Genomic DNA, 13724 nt, shown 5'->3' with positions numbered 1-13724 from the left:
AGCCTGCTGCATTTGAAATAAGCAGCAAAATATGGGCAACTTCACTTAAGCTTACGGTGAGCCACTGGTTCCCAGAGTGCACAGATAAGCTCGACTTCTGGTGTCAGCGCTAGCGGAGGGAGGCCAGCGGTGGCAGCCCCCTCACCCCCACCCAGGGGCGTAACTACTATTAGGCAAGGGGAGGCGGCTGCCTGGGGCCCCCCAGAGACAAGTCACATGACTCCCCAACACCCGCAGAGCTTTGGTGCCGTGGAAAAGCCAACCCCAAGTTCGGAGCAAAGCCTTTATGCATGCAGCAAAGTCCTTGTCTGCAGAAGCAACTCTGAGCCGGAAGCGCTCTTCCCCATGGGAGGGTGGAGGGACGGGGTTAAAGTGAGGGAGTGGAGTTTTCTAGAGAAGCTGGCATAATGGGGATGTGAGTGTGAGTGCACTATTTATTGCGAAGTGTGTGTGTATCAGCGAGGGGCCCATTTTAAAATTTTGTCTCTGGGCCCACTCCAGCCTTGTTACGCCCCTGCCTCACCCCACCCCCTACATCTGACATCAGGCACAGGGGTGTGGTCTAGCTACCGAAAGGGTTGCACGGCCCCATTCGGGAGTTAGATCGAGGCCAGCGCTGCGTTCGCTGTGTGGCCCAGAGCAGCTCTCCCTGCCTTAAAGGCAGAGAGAACCACCACTGGCCTCACTGCAAATGCATCACTGGCCATCTAACTCCCAAACGGGGGTGCGCAGCCTCGTTCGGGAACTAGATCGGGGCCAGCACTGCTGATGTCAGATGCTGGATGTGTTGGGGCCATGAGGCATGGACCCTAAGGGCAGCGGCCCAGGTTCTTTGAACTTGGTCACCCAACGGTGGCTATGCCCCTGAGTGTCAGGAAGGCTATGTAATGCTGCCATTGGACATATTGTCTGAACCCACCAGTGTTGGCATATTCTATCCTACTTGCAGTTCCGAACCCAACTTATGCAACCAACTTCAAATCTGGGTTACAGATCCCAGATTTGGAACTGCAAGTAGGGTAGAGTATGCCACCACTGGCAGGTTTAGATCAGAACATAAGAACAGAACATAAGAAGAGTGCAACTATTAATGCTTCACAGAAGGAGGGCAAGATGGCTTGTTTAACTTGGTTAATATTGTTAGTCTGATTTTATATTGTAACTGTTTTATAAATGTTGTGAGCCACTGCGAGCAGTAACGTACTGGAGGGGCGGGGTATAAATGTTATAAATAAATAAATAAGATGCCATCGAACCTCAAGCAGGCGGTAGTAGACCACTATTTTAAAAGCCCTCTCTTGATCCCACCAACCTTGATAACTATCAGTCTGTTTCAAATCTTCCCTTTTTAAGCAAGGTGATAGAGCATGAGGTGTCTGTGCAGCTGCAAAGGGTCTTGGATGATATGGCTTAATTAGACCCTTTTCAATCTGGGTTTAGAACTGAAACTGCCTTGGTTTCTCTGGTGGATAACCTACACTGGGAACTAGACAGGGGGAGTGTGTGTGTGTGTGTGTGTGTGTCGGTTCTGCTGGACCTCTCAGTGGCATTCGATATCATCGACCATGGTATCCTTCTGGACTGCCTCTCAGGTATAGAGATCAGAGGTGTGTGCATTGGACTGGTTCTGGTCCTTTCTTAGGGGGAGGTTCCAGAAGGTGTTGCTGGGGGACTTCTGCTCAACTCCTTGGCCTCTGGCAAGGGCTCAGTATTGTCCCCCATGCTGTTTAACCACAGGAAACCTTTAGGAAAGGTCAACAGGACATTTGGACTCAAGTGTCATCAATATTATTATTTTTATTTTTATTAATTTATATACCACCTTATTTCAAAGGCTCTAGGAGATTCACAAAAATAAACACAATAAAAGCAAAATAAAACCAACTATTAAAACAGCAACTGAAAAATTTAAAACAATATGCAGGTGACACTCAGATCTACTTTTCCCTGACATCAGATCCTTGGGAAGCAGTGGATGTACTGAACTGGGGGTTGGAAGGGGTGATGGGCTGGATTGGGCTAGCGAATAGGTTAAATCCAGACTAGACGGAGGTGCTGGTGGTCGGTAGAAAAGACAATTGGGATAGCGTGATTCACCCAGTTCGATGGGGTTGTACTCCCCTTGAAAGGCCAAGGACGCAGCTTGGGGGTGTTACTGGACCTGGCTCTGCTTTTGGAAGCTCAGATGGAGGCACTGGCCAGGGGAGCCTTTTCACAGCTTTGCATATTTTTTGGATTGTGAGCCCTTTGGGGACAGGGATCCATCTTATTTATTTATTATTTCACTGTGTAAACCTCCCTGAGCCATTTTTGGAAGGGTGGTATAGAAATCGAATGAATGAATTCTACTTTCTTGAGAAGGTAGATCTGGCTACAGTTACCCATGCCTTAGTAACCTCACAGCTGGATTACTGCTGTGCTCTTTATGTGGGGCTGCCCTTGAAGAATATTTGGAAACTTTAGTTGGTGCAGAATGCAGTTGCCAGGGTTCTCTCTGGAACTGCTCACTTGGAGCATATTGCATCTATTTTGAAAGAGCTGCACTGGCTGCCAATTTGTTTCCAGGTCCAATTCAAGGTGCTGGTTATTACCTTTAAATACTTTAACAACTTGGGCCCTGGATACCCGAAGTACTGCCTGCTCCCAAGGGTTTCTGCCCTCCAACAAGGTCTTCAGAGGAGCCTTTGCTCCTTGTGCCAACATGGAGAGAGGCTAAATTCTCATGCACGTGGGACAGGGCCTTCTCTGTTGTTGCCCCCAGACTCTGGAATGTTAAGGTTTAAATGCTATTTTTATGGAGTTTTATTGTATTTTTGTAAAGTGCCTTGGGATACCTTATGAAAGGCGGTATAAAAACTGAAGAGTAAATAATTAAACAGCCCTATTGGATCATGCCCAGGGCCTATCAAATCCAGTAGCATGTTTCACACAGTGGCCCATGAGATGCCTCTCAGAAACTCACAGGCAGGAGGTGAGGGCATGCCCTCTCTCCTGCTGTTGCTCCCCTGCAACTGGTACTGAGAGGCATTTTGCCTCTGAGGCTGGAGGTGGCCCACAGCCATCAGACTATTAGCTATTGATAGACCTGTCATCCATGAATTTGTCTAAGCCCCTTTTAAAGCCATCCAAGCTAGTGGCTATCACCACATCTCATGGCAATGAATTCCATAGATTAATTTTGTATTGTGTGGAAAAAGTACTTCCTCTCATTGGTCCTCAATCTCCTGGCCTTCAATTTCATGGGATGACTTGAGGTTCTAATGTTGTGAGAAAGGGATTAAATTTTCTCTGTGTCCACTCTCTCTACTCCATGCACTTTTATACACTTCTATCATCTCTCCCCATAGTTGCCTCTTTTCCAGACTAAAACACCCCAGATGCTGTAGCCTTGCCTAATAATAGGGATGTGCAGAACTGGTCCGGCGGTCCGCGGTCCGACAGTTCGGTCTGGGGGTATGTGGGTTCATAATCGAACCAACACCCACCCCCTGGTTCTGTTTGGACCAGAACCGGACTGCCAGGTCCAGTCTGGCAGGTCCGCGCACTTCTCTTTTTTAAAAAAAAAAAAACTTGCCCTCTGCAAGGCCTATGGCAGCTGCTCACTTTTACAGAGGCCCAAAAGGGCCAAAAAGACTACGTTTACCCGGCTGCGGGAGTGATGAGGGAGGCCGACGGGGGGGGGACCCGCGTGGACCCCACGGCTACAGCAAGCCCCCCGAAGGGGCTACAGGTAGTTCCTTTTTGCATTAAAATTTTTTTTTTAAAAAAAGTTCTGGGACCGAACCGGACTGGGGGTGGGTACGATGGGGGCTGGACTGAACTGGTCTGGTTCCGTTTGAGGCTGGTCCGGCCTCGAACCAAACTGGGCCAGATAGTTCCGTGCACACCCCTACCTAATAATGAAGATGCTCTAGGCCCCTGATCATCTTGGTTGCTCTCTTCTGCACCTTTCTCAGTTCTACAATGTCTTCTTTAAGATATGGTAATGCAACACTCCAAATATGGCTGCACCATATGTACTGTATGAGGGCATTAGAATAGTAGCTTTTTAATTTTCAGTCCCCTTCCTGATGATCCCTATCATGGAATTTGCCTTTTTAACAGCTGCTGCGCACTGAGTTAACACTTTGAATGAGCTGTCTACCACGACCTCAAGATCTCTCTCCTAGTCAGTCACTGACAGCTCAGATCCCATCAGTGTATATGTGAAGTTGGGTTTTTTTGCCCCAATATTTATCACTTTACACTTGCTTACATTGAGCAACATTTGTCATTTTATCACCCACTCAACCAACTTGGACAGATCCTTTTGGAGCTCCTCACAATCTGATTTGGATTTCACTACCCTAAATAGTTTAGTGTCATCTGCAAATCTGGCCACTTTGTTCCTTATACCAACTTCTAGATCATTAATGAACAAGATCATTAATGAAAAGAGCACTGGTCCCAGTACAGATCCCTGAAAGACCCCACTTCTTACTTCCATCCATTGTGAAAACTGTCCATTTATTCCTACCCTCTGTTTACTGTCCTTCAACCGGTTACCAATCCACACATGAAACTGTCCCCTTATCACATGACTCAAGAGCCTTTGGTGGGTAACTTTTTGGAAATCCCAGAATACTACATCAACTGGATCACCTTTATCCATATGCCTGTTGATACTCTCAAAGAACTCCAAAAGGTTAGTGAGGCAAGACTTACGCTTGCAGAAGCCATTCTGGTTCTCCTTCAGTAAGGTCTGAAGGAGAATAATGTTTTAACTATTTTGTCCTTAAGTATGTTTCCCATAAAGAGAAACTCAAGGATGTAGTACACCGCTCTGGGCTCCTTGGAGGAAGAGCGGGATATAAATGTAATAATAATAATAATTAATACATTTACGCGGCACAGAAGTTAAGCTAACCTACCTGTATTTTCTCGGATCCTCCCAGGAAAATCGGACTAACATTAGGTACTTTCCAGTCCTCTGGTACAGAACCTGATTGTAGGGACAAGTTACATATTTTTGTTAGGAGCTCAGCAATTTCACATTTGAGTTCCTTCAGAACTCTTGGGTAGATGCCATCTAGTAGTGGATATTAGTTAATTTTTAGTTTTTCAAGACAGTTTAGAACAATCTCTCTTATCTCCTCTGGTCCAGTTCTTTATCTTCCAAGCTTGAGGAGCTCAGTTCCAGAACAGGTATGTGGCTAGTATCCTCTGCTGTGAAGACAGATACAAAGAACTCATTCAGCTTATCTGCAATCTCCTTATCCTCCTTAATAATCCCTTCCATGCCCTCATCATCTTACAGTCCAACTGCCTCCCTGCCAGGTTTTCTGCTTCTGATATATTTAAGGAAGTTTTTGTTGTTCCCCTTCACACTTCTAGCTACATGCTGCTTAAGCTCTCTTTTTGCATTCCTTATTGTCTCCTTCCATTTCTTTTGCCAGAGTTTATGTTCCTTTCTGTTCTCTTCATTTGACTTCCATTTTCTGAAGAATGTCGTCTTCTCTTTTATAGCTTCCTTACTTCCCAACTCCCTGACTCTATAGTTTTCCTGACTCTACTTGGCATCCTCCTGAACATGGTGGTAACTTTCCTTCTTCTTGGTATACATTCCAACTGAGCTTCTACTAGTGGTGTGCATGGAATCTCACTTCTGCGGTCCGGCACTGGGGAGGGGGACTCTTTAAGGGTGAGGGAGAGTGTACTTGCCCATCCCTCCGGACTCTTTAAGGGTGAGGGAGAGTGTACTTACCTATCCCACTGCTTTTCCTCCTCCAGTGCTACCGGTTTTGTAAGCATTTGGGGCGGGAGGGGACCTTCCTGCCGCCCCTTCCCCTGTTCCTCGTCAAAAGGCTTCAAAAGCCTCACTCTGTGTGCCCATGTCGTGCGCGTCACGTCTGTGACGTATGCACGTTCAGTGAGACTTTTGAAGTCTTTTGACAAGGAACAGGGGAAGGGGCGGCAGGAAGGTCCCTTCCGCCCCAAATTCTTACAAAACCGGGAGCACTGGAGGGGGAAAGCGGCGGGAGGGGTAAGTACACCCTCCCCCACCCTTAAAGGTTCACCCCCTTGGCGCCAAACTGCCAAACCAGCCCCAGGTCCGGACCGGTCCGGAGGCCCTGCACATCCCTAGCTTCTACTATTGTAGTTTTAAATAACCTCCATGCTTTCTGGAGTGATCTGATCCTCCTGGCACTCCCTTCCAGCTTCCTTTTCACCAGTCCCCTCATTTTTTAGAAGTCCCCTTTTCCAAAATCCAATGCATCTGTGTTTGATTTACTTGGCAATGCTCCACTCACATATAAGCGGAATTGGATCACACTATGGTCACTGTTCCTCAGTGGTTCTACAACTCTGACATCTTGCACCAGGTCCTGGGAACCACTCAGGATCAAGGTCCTCTTCTCCCTGGTTGGTTCTGCAACCAACTGGTCTAAGGCAGTCATTTAGCATGTCTAGAAATTTGGCCTCTCTGTCATGACCTTCATGTGAATTTACCCCGTCTATGTGAGGGTAATTGAAGTCACTCATTATTACCGCTCTCTCTCTCTTTGCTGCCTTTCTGATTTGCTTCTCCAACTCCAGATCACTCACAGCATTTCGATCCAGAGGGTGATAGCACTTTCCTAGTAAAACATTTCCTTTCAGTCCTCGTATTTGTCCCCTATAATGAATCTGTGGAGGACTCTGCTCCTCCTAAGTTTTCTGGCTTGTTGGATTCTAACCCTTCTTTAACATACAGTGCTAAATTGAGATGACATGCCAAATGTCGGCACTGGACATCGGGTTTGCATGTGTGTCAGCAGTTCACAGTAATCTTACTTGCTGCAGTATGTGTGATGCCACCCTATTTATTCACATCTTCTGGTGCTGATTGGGTTAAATACTAGGTACAATCCAGCCATAGTCAGAGGTGCACCTAGGTAATTTTTTAGCCTGGGCCTAAAGGCCTTTGGAGCCCCACACCTCCCCTGCAAATTAAGCCTCATCATGCTTCGCCAGGTGACCACACCACCCAGGCTAGACTAAAGAGGACTTGGGGGCTATGGGGGCCCTGGACTTAGGCCCCGAAGTCCAGGGGTAAGAGTGCCTCTGGTCATAGTTTAGCATGTTAAGCATAGTTAAGCAACAGGAGAGCTGGTCTTGTGGTAGCAAGAATGACTTGTCCCCATAGCTAAGCAGGGTGTGCCCTGGTTGCATATGAATGGGAGACTTGATGTGTGAGCACTGCAAGATATTCCCCTCAGGCGATGAAGGGAAGAGCAGAAGGTTTCAAGTTCCCTCCCTGGCTTCTCCAAGATAGGGCTGAGAGAGATTCCTGCCTGCAACCTTGGAGAAGCCGCTGCCAGTCTGTGAAGACAATACTGAGCTAGATAGACCAATGGTCTGACTCAGTATATGGCAGTTTCCTATGTTCCTATGTTTATGTTCCATTGATCTTAATATAAGAGTTAATAATGTGATTACAATTTTCCTATTTAAATCAGCACAACATAAATGCTTTACTTTCCACCAAATCATATATAGTTTTTCTTACATGGTACAAATAATAAAACGATATTCACCAGTGTCCTCAAGCTGTTGTTGATTAGACCAGTGCTACAGCCAGAAATTAAGCAGGGTGTTTCTTTACCCAACAAGTTATTTCAGTAAAGGTTTTAAGTACACTCCTAATTGCTATCCTTGCATCAGTTGTTGAATTTACAGCCCACCCTCCCAAAAGGAGATTAAAAATATTGAACCAAGATCTAGGAATCAAGATTCCAATCAAACTAAGTTCCAATTAAAACAACTAAAACATATACTAACACAAAACATATTAAAATTCAAGCCTTCTTCTGGCTGACTTCACCCAGAATCTTGAAACCAGACCAGGCAGAAAGATTTTGCTGTGTTCCTGAAAAGACATGAATGAGGCGTTTAGACAGCTTTACAAAATGCCGCTAGTCGAGTACTAGCCGAGCACCTTTGTACCCTGATACACTCAGCAATGGGGCTGTAATTTCTATTGACCAGCTAATAAGTTCTACGTTTCTCATTTCTCACTACAAGATGAGGTGGTGATGCATAAATGGTTTATTTAAGAGAGTCACTACATACGTACTTGGAAGAACATCTATCAGTGGCTGTTAGCTGTGATAACTAAATAGAGCACCCATGTTCAGTGCAGTTGGTTGGGCAAATAGGGACTGAAGCCACTTCATGATCTGCTCCTGGAGTCACCAGGCTGGCTGCTATTCAAGCAGAACACTCAGTGAGATGGACCTTGGCCTGCCACAAGAAGACAGTTTTAATGTCCAGCAGAAGCAGTTCCAATAGAAGCTTCTGTTGACGAACGTGTGTTGAAACCATCTAATTTTAGACAGTATCAGAATTGACCAGATGCCCGTTCTCCTGGGCAGAAGGGACGAGCACCAAATGTCACAGTTAGCACAGTCTCCTTTGCACTCAAAACAGGCTGCTTAGGCTCTCTGAGCAAAATCCACAAACTGAATGTGTATTATGACAACACATGTCACCACAGCCAGGAGATGCAACAATGGCAGTTTTGTGCAAAATTGGGTTGGGAAGAGTTAAACCACAGCCTAGGCAGGCTGGAGAGCTTGAACCCTTTCTCCTCCTGTGCTTACCGTACCTCTCAAAATGATTTTTTAACCACGTTTTTCTTCCAGCAGTGGGCCATAAACAGTCCTCTACCAGGAGAAAAGCAGCCAAATAGTTTTAAAAGCAGTTTCAAGATGGAAAAACAAAGACAGGGAGAGATTTCAGCCCTCTCTTGCCTGCTTAGGCTGTGCTCTAAAGCATCACAGCCCATTATGTCTTCTTCCCTCAGAGTCTAGATGTTTTAAACAGTTACTTGGGGTGTGTGGGGGGGTGTGGATTAGGAGAAGGGGAGAGATTAAGGAGGAAGACAGTTGTATGTTACAACAAACAGCCACAGTGATCTCCTTTCTACAAATCAAAGACATCTCACTCTTAAAGAGTTTTTGTTCAAGATTAACTATGCATGATACAGCCGACGAAAAACATATTTAAGACGTGATCCTGTACATACTTGCTTGGAATAAGCTACATTGAACTCCAAAGGACTTACTTATTCTGAGTAAACATGCATTCAGTCAGGCTATTTGTCTACTGCTCTTAAAAAGAGGTTTAAATACATGCTTAACTTCCCCATAGAAATCAGTGGGACTTTAAAAAATGCTTAACTTTTCCTAGATCACTTCCTTTATAATATGCTAGGTGTGGTGGCACCCCTATGCAAATTCAAGAGCCACAGATTTATTTGTAAATCAGTTTTCAGCCGCCTCGTGAAATCTGGGCAATTGTAGAACTTCCCTACTTTTTCACTTCACTTCTACTTTTGCTTCTCACCCTTTACACAGAATGAGTCATGTGTTTTGGAAATGTCTGGTTAAATCTTTGAGCTTCTAATGTTTGTTAACCAATGTAACTCTAGAACCAATTTATATTTTAATATCCTCTCACACTGTATTTTATTGTGAGTCACCTATGGTTAAACTAAATGGTAAATAGAGTTTTACATTCCAGTTTTATTATTTACTTATTTTAAAAGTTTTTTTCTTAAGGTCACTCCATTAGCCCTTTAAGGTAATTTTCTTTTCAGGAGTTAACAGTAATTTCTCCCTCCCTCCATATTTAAAATATGCATTTCTCCAATAGTATGAGAGATGCCCATAGACCACCACCACCCCACCCCGCCCACCACCAACAGAACTGGATACAATGCCCAATTGGAAGATCTGCATGAAAAAATTTAAGTCAGAACTAGCCCCACCCACATGTGATTTAGAATGTGAATACCCATGCTCCGTCCTCTTCCTCCCAGCATGCATCTCTGGTTTTCATAATCCACTGAAGTGTTCCTTCACATGTGATTTAGATACTGCTTTAAATACAAACTGGCTACCAAAAGACTATGAAAACTAGTAAGGTGTGCCAGGAGGGGTAGCAGGATGTGGTTGTTCATAATAATATGTTTATTAATATGTTAATTATTTATTATTATTAGTAATAATAATGTGTTTATTATTAATGTTAATTATTAAGTGGGCAAAGGACTTGTCTAAATAGGCCCAAATTCATTTTAGTGGCTTGAGACTATTTGCAAGAATAGTCTGCATTTACACATAATGCATAACCATGGGTCCAGTAGACCCACGGGTCCGCTACACTCCCCCCTCTCCTGCCCAATACACGTTTGTATGTTCAGGAGAACAGTTTCTCTGCAGTCCATGAGACTGCAGAGGAGCGGAGGAGCTGGCTGTGTGGGCTTCCTTCTTTCATGAAGTACAGCCTGCACAGCCAATAGGAGTTGGTGGAGCAAAGGAGGAGCTTCCTCCCTAAACTCCAGTTTTAGAGCTGCGAAACTGTGTTCCAGCATTCATATGTAATGCTGGCACAGGCAAACCAGAGGCAGAGCACATAACTGAAGGTAACAAAATGCAGTTTGGGGAGGAAAACCATGGGTCCTTTTTTGGTTTTGGTGACTTTAATTTCCCGGTTTGTACATTCAGGTTTGGGAACCAGAGATGAAGGGACCTCTGGTTTCCCTTTACATGCGAACAGAGCCATACTGACTTTTTTGTTTAGAGTTGTTACGTATTCTATCCCTGAGAGCTCAAGGTGGCTAGTAACATTTTAAAACTATAAATAACAACTCTGGATATATGCTATGTTAAATTCTGACACTGAGTCTGCTTTTTTCCCATCAAACAACTAAAAACTTGCCCAATAGAAAGTTCCTATCTCATTCTGAAGGCAAAATATGTTATGGGGATGTCACCTGCTGAAGATATTCAGGTGCAATAATTGTTAGCCTTCCAGAGAAAGGGCATTTGATAGAGAGTGATAAACAAGAATTGGTCTCTGAGGGTTCTCTCCATTCTTTATGGCCACATGGACTGTACTACCCAGGTGTCACACACAGCTGACTGCGGCGGATAAGAGGATACTGGCAAAAGGCAGCCTCTATGGTAATTAGAACACAGCCTATTTTCACTGGTACTTATCTTGAGCATAATGGAAATCCAACTTTTAATTTTTGTTTAAGTTATTTAATTCCATGTTATGTAATCTAAGGATCCATAGAAGTGTGTTTTGACAGCAACTAAATGGTGTGGTGTAAATGGTTAGAACTAAATGAGTTCTAACAAGCACTATCAATTTAGGAAACTAAGGATGATGGAATAAATATAGGGGGAAACTCTGATGGGGCAAAGTCCCATGAATCCTTTAGATACACTCCTCACTTCTCCAAGTAGTGAGAAGTTCCAGGGGCAATGCTACTTGTATTTAGGCTTCCTTGGGAGAAGAGAATCATTGGAAGTATATGGTGTCTTTGTAATATTTGGTTTATTTACAAATATAAAGGGTGCATATAAGACGGAAGTGAGCAACATGTCCCCTCCTATAATTACATCAGAGTCCCATGAAGACACTCCTGTACGCTAAGATGCAGTCCATCAAGATATCTTTCAGCTCTGTATCTCTCCCTGGCCGCATTAGGATGTAGCAGCTACCTGCAGTTAAACCTGGCCGAGGTTGTAACGCGGTTACGCCCAAATGTGTGAAACTGCGGTTACAGCCAAAAAGCTAATTCCAGTTTTCCTCGCCAAACTCCAAATAGAACCTTCAGTTATCTGTAAGGTTTGCTGCTGACAACTGAGGTTATACCGCCAAGGCATTCTGTCCGACTGCTGATGCAGCTATAACCATGGTTTCACGCCAATTTTCAAACTGCAGTCATAGAGGTGGCAGTGCAGACATGCCCAGGGACTCAGCTGCTCCATGCTTTCTACGCTTCTCACTGGCAGCTTCTCGAAAAACTAGCCCCATCCCTCATGGCAGCTGTGCAGCTATGGACTTGCCAGGCTGCAGGGACACCGACATGCCCCATCCCGGACCTGTCAGCCTGTCGAGCTGCAGTCACGCGGGGGGATTCCCGATTCTCACTCTGTCCCTTGCTCCCCACACCTGGCAAGCAGCAGGGAGAGGGAATGGGATGACAGGTTGGGCACTAAATGCTTTGCTTCCCGAGAAGAGAACAAAAGTCATGTATGTTCGCAAAGCACAAACACTCCAAGTGGCAATTTAAGTGGGGCACCCCATCACAGTGCCTGGAGGGAAATGTTTTTTTGGGGGGGAGGAAGCCTGGGTCAAGTGTTAAAGGCAGAGCTGCAAAGTCTTTTCACAGATAGGTTGGGGAAGGGGGCCCCCAGCTCCTTCCCCAGGTGGGGATATTTGCTCCCTAGCCTTGCTTATGAGATGAACCATCTGTGGGCACTAATTGCTAATTTACAAGACATTACTTGCGTAGTAAGGAAGTGGTCCTCTTAATGCTGGAGACGAAGCCAATTCTCCCACAAACCGCTCTCTCACGAGAATGGCACACTAAGGGGAGCGAGGGAGGATGCTCTATGCAGGAAAGCTGCAAGGATGGCACTTGGGCAAGTGCTGTCCCAGTCTCAGCGACTGCCACCGATCTGCTGTCAAACCCTGTGCCCTGCCAGCCTGCCTGCCAATGTGGAGATGTGCATCCCCGCCCATCTCCCCCAGGGCTGATGCTGTCATGCCAGGGCAGCTGGAAACTGAGGATCCCCTCTCCCGATGATACCCGCATCAGGAGATCTGCATCAGGAATTTCGAATGGGTTATAGGGTCCATGCCACATGCCAAGTTCACTCTTTTTCACAGGGAGGTTGGGGAAGGGTGCCCCAGCACCTTCCCCCTTTGGGGGGGTTCGTGCCCCCCAGGCTTACTCATAATCAAGGCTGGTCACCAGGGTCAGTCATGGGTCAACTGAGATCCTTCTTTAAGGATCCTGCCACCCAACCTGGGGCACACTGGCCAGGTGTGAGGGGGAAAGGCCATGGGGACACCCCCAGAAAACTCATGAGAAGGACCATTGCGGGGGGGGAGGGAGAAATGCCTGCGTAAATTATCACAGATTCAATAGAGCAATACATTGCCTTTCCCCAACAATATCTCTCTCACAAGAGTGTCGGGCCATGGGGGCTCTGAATAGAGCCAGTTGCCAAGCCGAGGGCTACCCTGGAGACTGCGTTCTTGGGGACTGCTGACAAGCTCCTGCAAAACCATGCACCCTGCCAGCAAGCCCACTCATGTGTACATGTGCACCCTTGCCAGCACCCTGGATTGGCCGTTGGCAGGTTTGGCTTTTTTAAAGCCAGACTTTGAGTTATGGCCCATTTGACCCATGAGTATACCCCTTAGGTTCTGGCAACCTAGCCTCTCATGCACGATTCCCTGAAAACACAGAACTGCATACAGCTCACAGATGGAGTAGAATCCAGGATCATGATTTGGTGTAAAGGTCTGTCCCAGTACCTCCCCCTTCCCTCCTGCTGGGCAATGACACATAGAATGTCTAGATGTCCCCAGGGTGCATGCAAAGGTCTGCACAGGGAAGGAGTGGCGCATAGGCAGGTCTGTTCTATTTTTTACAAAGAAAGGGTGGAGAAGTGGGGCCCAGCCATTTCCCTGGTGGTGGGTGGGTTGTTTGTTTGTTTGTTTTACAACCCAGGCTTACTCATGAGCAGGGCCGGCATGATTAGAATCACTCCAGTTTTTGGAGCGATACTTCCTCTGTGACAATGATGGACACCCAAGCCCGCACAGACGATGCCCTCTCACAAGAAGGTCAGGCCATGGGTGCTCTAAGGAGAGCTGTGAAGTGTTGCTGTGTGTTG

Source organism: Hemicordylus capensis, chromosome 2 (assembly GCF_027244095.1).
Source record: "Hemicordylus capensis ecotype Gifberg chromosome 2, rHemCap1.1.pri, whole genome shotgun sequence".
Taxonomy (NCBI): domain Eukaryota; kingdom Metazoa; phylum Chordata; class Lepidosauria; order Squamata; family Cordylidae; genus Hemicordylus; species Hemicordylus capensis.
The sequence above is the reverse complement of the archived record's forward strand: the minus strand, read 5'-3'. Positions refer to the sequence as shown.